Here is a 6,684-nt window from a genome sequence, read left to right on the forward strand (position 1 = left end):
TAAGACACCGTGTATTTGATGCCCACTAGCACCATAAGACTTATTCTTTGAGTCATCAGTCTTCTGATTGGTCTGATACTGCCCATCACGAATTTTTCTCCTGCGGCAACCTACACCCTACATCCTCAGTCATTTGCTGAATATACTCCGGCTTCCACTAGTAGCACGAAAGTTATTTAATGATGTCTTGACATATTTGCTGTCATCCTGTCCCTTCTTCTTGTCAGTGTTTTCCAGGTGTTGCTTTCTTCTCCAATTTTACTGAGAATCTCCTCAATCCTTCTGTTATCAGTCACTCTGATTATCAAGATTCACCTGCAGCAACACATATCAAACGCTTCGCTTCTCTTCCATTCCTGATTTCCCACAGTCCAATATTCATTACCATACAATGCTGTGCCCCAACCCTGCATTGTCAGAAAGTTTTCAGACCCATATTTGACATTTATAGACTTGTTTTGTGGGCGAGTCCTCTTTTTCTGTCCTCCTTGCTTTGTCCACATTGGGTTACTCTACTTTGGGTTACTTCGGTTCCAAAGTAGCAGAATTCTTTGTCTACTTGGTGACATTAAAAATCTCTCTGTCGTCATTTCCACTACTCCTCATTACTTTTGACTTTTACGGGATTATATTCTGTACCTATTAGACTGTTCATTCCGTGCAACAGTTCCTGTAATTCTGCTTGACTTCCTCTGGAGATAGCAGTATCGTTAGCGAATATTATCGTTGAGGTCCTTCCATCGTTAATTTTAATTCTGCTCCTGAACCATTCGTTTATTTCACTGGTAATTTCTTCTATGTACAGATTGAACATTAGCGGAGAAATATTTTATCCCTGTCTTACCCTCTTTCTAATCCGAGCACTTCTTTCTTCTTCTCCCAGTCTTATTATTCTCTCTTCCCTCTTCGTTCATGTAGATCTTGCGCCACTTTACGTCATCGAACGCTTTTTCTAAGTCGTCAGACTGCACGATCAGGTTGTGATTTCTCTTCAATCTTGCATACATTGTCAACCTCAACTTCATAACTGCCTCTTTGGTCCTTGATGTCAAACGACTTGCCAGAGAGGTGATGGGGGCGGGGGGAGGGATTGAGTCGACCCGAGGCGCCGTGACATCGTCACCCCACCTGAAAAGTAGAAGCGTATATATTTTTACATACATCGAGTTTCAAACATCACAACTAACTTTTGGAGAACGAAATAGACAGCTTCGAAATAGGAATGTACAAATTCCAGGCTACAATTAGCACAGCATACTTTTCAGTTCCTTATTGATGGGCTGGCCATGTGGACGGGTTCACGATCCGACCGCAACATTGTAACCTGGTGTAGGTTTACATTCCCGTTATCACCAACAAAATCCAGGACGGAGGACCTGCAAAGCCTCAGGAAGCTGCCTGAAGGAAGACGGAAAGGGAAGGACCCACTCCCAAATAACAGAAAGTCCTACCTCCTGAAAGTAGGAGGAAATGACGTCAATAAACAGCATTCCACCACGTTTACACCTTCTCCACACAGCCACAGTCTGCAGACCTGTGTTCTCAGTCGCAGTGCTTAGTGAAATACTGACTTTGTATCGTGTTGTACAATGGACCAGCCTTCTGACTGGTCAGGCACGACTTCCTCTCCTGTGCCCATCTCTTTAATCCTGAGCAGATCTTGTAACCAACGTCTTTAATTATTTGTTGCTTATACACTGCTGAAAAAAAAACAGTAGCTTCAAGAACTATGGTGAGTGGGTGTAATTTATGCTTCTTGAGAAGCCGTAGTGTTAGTAACATTTGTCACGGTTATCGACGATGAGATGGTGTTCAGTGGGGCTGATCCCGTACCGTGTGTTATGACCCTTGCAGGCAGGAACTGTGCACAATTTTAAGTGAACAGTGTTTTCAACAATCGTGCCCAACAGTCATTACGTACTCCTGTTAAACATCTTGATCCATTTAAAGGCGTCGCGTTGTAGGCCTGCGAGAAGTTGGACGTATCGACGTATTGCTGCACGTGGTGTGCACAATGTATAGGAGATGTGTCGCTGCTTTCAACAATTTTCTGAGGAACATTCTCACATCTCTAGACGAGCTTCTGGACGCCCATGCAGAATAGAAGCACGTCATTACCGACGCACTCTGCAGTGGTAGCCGACGAACATCATCCAGGAACGAAATCCGGGAACATGTTGTACCTACTATGTCCCCCGGGGAACGTTGGGAACGGTCAGCTTGCAGCAGGATCACGGGTTACCATTGAAACCACGAAACTACCAAGCGTGGATACTCGGCTGGCATGAAAATGTTGACTACAGAGTGAAATGCGTTCTGTATGATGGCGCTCTCTATGCCATCTAAAGACTTCCGGGACAAGAAGTCAGCCTAATTCTGTCAATGCCTTGTCAAAGAGGGCGGAGTAGTGGACAGCATACTCTTGCCTTTGTGGGTAGTAAAATACCCCTAACATAAAGAATCACCAATGGTCATCGGCCTGAGGATGCAACGGAAACCATTGCATTAAAGACACATACTGTACGTTCACAGGACATGTGGCCTATAAATGAAAAAGTGTCATGATGATCTCTGCATTGGCAAAAGATTTCAAACTAGTTCCCCGTTCGGATCTCCGGGAGGGGAATACCAAGGGGGAGGTGACCAGGAGAAAAATGTTTAGTAACCAACAAAAGTCTAACGTTCTACAAGTCAACGTGGAATGTCAGAAGTTTGAACGTGGTAAGGAAACTGAGATATCCAAAAAAGAAAATGCCAAGGCTCAATCTAGATACAGTAGGGATCAGTCAAGTGAAATGGAAGAAAGGCAAGGATTTCTGGTCAAATGTGTATAGGGTGTTATCAGCATAGGTAGAAAATAGTGTAACACGAGCAGGATTCGTTTTGAATTGCAAGGTAGGGTAGAGAGTGAATTACTGTGAACCGCCGAATCGTAGCATTGTTCTTATCAGAATTCACATCAAACGAATGCCGGGAACGATAGTTCACAAAGACATGCCGACGTGACAAGCGGAAGATGATGACATAGAGAAAGTAATTCACTACGTAAAGAGCGATGACAATTTAATAGTTATGGAGGACTGCAATGCCATTATAGCGGAGTTCGTTGAAGTAAGGATTACGGGAGAATATGGCCTTGGCACTACGAATAATGGAGGAGAAGGACGAACTGAATTCTGAAATAAATTGCAGCTAGTAATAGCGAATTCTCTGTTCAAGAAACACGAGAGGAGTATGTGTACTTCAAAAAGGCTAGGAGATTTTTCTTAAACTGTACCATGGTCAGGCAGAGATTCCTAAATCAGATATTGAAGTGTAAGGCGTATCCACGAGCAGATATAGACTCAGTTCACAATTTAGTAATGATGAAAAGCAGCCTGAGTTTCAAGAGGATGGTAATGATGGGTGTTGAAAGAAGTAGGGTACGGAAATGATAAGCAATGAAGAGTACACTTGTAGTTCCCTCGGGCTATAGGTACAGTAATGCGATAGTTAATAGTTCGACAGTCAGTTCAGTTGCAGAGGGATGAATCTCTCTAAAAAGGCCAGCCACAGAAGTTGACAAGAATACCATAGGTACAAAGTAGGTAACTCCAAAGAAATCATGGGTAACGCAAGAAATAGTTGAGTTGATCGATGAGAGAAGGAAATATAAAAATCTGCAGGTAAATTCAGGAATGCAAAAGTACAAGTCGGTTAGGAATGAAATAAATAGGAAGGGCACGGACGCTAAGGTCATAAGGCTGCAGGAAAGACGACAAGAAATCAATAAATAAATTATTGTCGGAAGGACTACTCAAGAAAGTGAAAATATTCTTCGTTGAAATTAAAACAAAGGTGGTAATATTTAGAGTGCAGTGGTAATTCTACTCTTACATGCTGAAGAGAGAGCGGATAGGTGGAAAGAGTACATACAAAGCTTTTATCAGGGGGATGATTTGTCTGATTACGGGATAGGAAAAGCAACGGGAGTCGATACAGAATAGAGAAGAGATCCAATGTTACTATCAGAATTTAAAGGAGCTTTGGAAGAATATGATCGGATAAGATGGAAGTGATAGATAACATTCGATCGGAGTTTCTGAAATCATCGGGAAGAGCGGCAACAAAACGAATATTGACTTGCTGTGTGGAATGTATGAGTCTGGCGATACACCATCTGACTTTCGAAAGAACATCATCCACACAACTACGAAGACTATACGAGCCGACAAGTACGATAATTATCACGTAATCAGCTTAACAGCTTATGCATCCATGTTGCTGACAATAATAATATACAGAAAAATGAAAAAGAAAATTCATGATAGATGAATGTCATTCGGAAAAGTAAAAGCACCAAAGAGACAATTCTGACGTTGAGCTTGATAATGAAAGCAAGAACGAAGAATAATCAAGAGGATTTGTCGACCTGGAAAAACTGTTCAACAGTGTAAAATGTTGCAAGATGTTCGAATTCTGAGAAAAATGGGGGTGAGCTGTAGGGAAAGATGGGCAGTATACTGTATGTAAACTAAGAGAAAATAATAAGAGTGGGAGACGAAGAACGATACCCTCGGATTAAAAAGGGCGTAAGACAGAGATACACGCCTACGCCCCTACTGTTCAATGTATACGTCGGAAAAGCACTTTCGGTAATAAAAAAAGTTTCAAGAATGGAATTAAAATTGAAGGTGAATTGTCATGAATGATAAGATTCACTGATGACATTTCTATCCTCAGTGAAAGTGAAAGAGAATTACAGGATCTTCTGAATCGAATGAACAGTCTGAGTACAGGACATGGATAAAGAAGAAAGAGTAAAGTAATAAGAAGTGGCAGATATGAGAACAGCGAGAAACCTGGCATTACGATTAGTGTGTAGAAAGTAGATGAAGTAAAGGAATTCTGCTACCTGGGCTGCAAAATAACTCATGATGGACGGAGCAAGGGGGACATCAAATGCAGACTAGCAATGGCAAAAAGGGCATCCCCTAGCCAGGCCTTCATCTGAGTAAGAAACGTACGTTTGGAACACAGTGTTGATGGAAGAAAAACATGGACTGTGGGAAACCGAAACAGCAGAGAATAGAAGCATTTGGGATGTCGTGCTGCAGACGAAAATTTGCAAATCCGAAAACTAAACTAAACTCCGTCCGAACAGGCTTAGAATGACCCTAACGGTACTGACCGACCGCCGTGTCATCCCCAGTCTACAGGTGTCACTGAGTGCGAATATGGAGGGGGTGTGGTCAGCACACTGATCTCCCGACCGCTGTCAGTTTTCGTGACTGGAGCCGCTAGTTGTTAATCAAACAGCTCCTCAATTAACGCCGACCAGTGTGGCCGAGCGGTTCTACGCGCTTCAGTCCGGAACCGCGCAACCCCTATGGTCGCAGGTTCGAATCCTGCCTCGGGCATGGATGTGTGTGACGTCCTTAAGTTACTTAGGTTTAAGCAGTTCTAAGTTCTAGGGAACTGACGACCCCAGATATTAAGTCCCATAATGCTCAGAGCCATTTTTTTCATCAACTTTCCTGAGAAAAGCTGAGTGCAGCTCGCTTGCCAACAGCTCTCGGCAGACCGAACGGTCACCCATCGAAGTGCTAGCCAAGCCAGACAGCGCTTAACTTCGGTGATCTGACGGGAATCGGTGCTGCCACTGCAGTAAGGCCGTTGGCAATGTTGCAGTTTCGGTGGACTGGTAAGATAAGAAATGAGGAGCTTCTGCGAAGAATCAGAGAGGAAATGAATATATGCGTAATACTGACAAGAAGAAGGGATAAGATGATATGACATCTGTTAATATACCAGGGAATAATTTCCATAATACTAGAGGGAGCTGTAGAGGATGAAGCATGCAGAGCGAGACATAGATTGGAATACATCCAGAAAGCAACTGAGGACATAGGCTGAAACTGCTGCTAAAAGATGAAGGACTTTCCACAAGCGAGGAATTCGTGGTGGGCCGCATTAAACCAGTCACAACACTAGACTCAAAAAGCAGTGTAGTACACGTACATGGCGTATACCTGGTGAGGTGCCTATTACAAAGTGCATTCGCTCGCAAGATACAGGTTCCATCAGAGGCTTCCTGGAGGGGACTTCAGTTACATCTCGCGGTCAAGCTTGCAGTTTCTGTAGGGCAACGTAAAAAGTATCCACAAAACTGCACAGGCTATTACTTTCCTGCTAGTGCAATTTCTTCGATACGTTGGTGAAACGCTTTTTCAGCAGGGCAGTGCAGGTCCACATACGGCTACTGCGATGAGCGTGCTCTTCTCTGTGAAGAACAACTGCCTTGGGCAGCGATCTCACCAGATCTCTGCTTAATTATACGCGCGTGTGATATGCAAGGACCGTTGCCAAACGCAACAAAAGGCCCAAGTTACTTGGGACAGTCTGTCGCAGGATGCCAATGTGCAACTTAATGACTGTTTGCATGCATGGACACACGTTTGCGTTGCAGCCAGAGGGAGTACGAGGAGAGCGGCTACATTGTGTACTGATGCGACTGTTTGGGCACCCATGGGTATTTCATTATGCTTGTGTTTTGTATCGATATAGTCACAAAATGTCCAATATATTTGTACAACAATCTCTGTACGGATACTCTCGACGATTTTATGGAGTCTATCTGTTTAGCATTAAGTCATCGGACTATGGGCTAAGAAGTCGAATGCCAATTCATAACAAACTCTTAAA

General features: G+C 43.3%; 1 pseudogene; it reads right to left on the reverse strand.

The window, feature by feature from the left end:
• Nucleotides 1–5,542: 5,542 nt before the first annotated feature.
• Nucleotides 5,543–5,660, reverse strand: LOC126421993 (5S ribosomal RNA; annotated as a pseudogene).
• Between the last annotated feature and the right edge of the window lie 1,024 nt (nucleotides 5,661–6,684).

This window comes from Schistocerca serialis, chromosome 1, assembly GCF_023864345.2.
Source record: "Schistocerca serialis cubense isolate TAMUIC-IGC-003099 chromosome 1, iqSchSeri2.2, whole genome shotgun sequence".
NCBI classification, from domain to species: Eukaryota; Metazoa; Arthropoda; class Insecta; order Orthoptera; family Acrididae; genus Schistocerca; species Schistocerca serialis.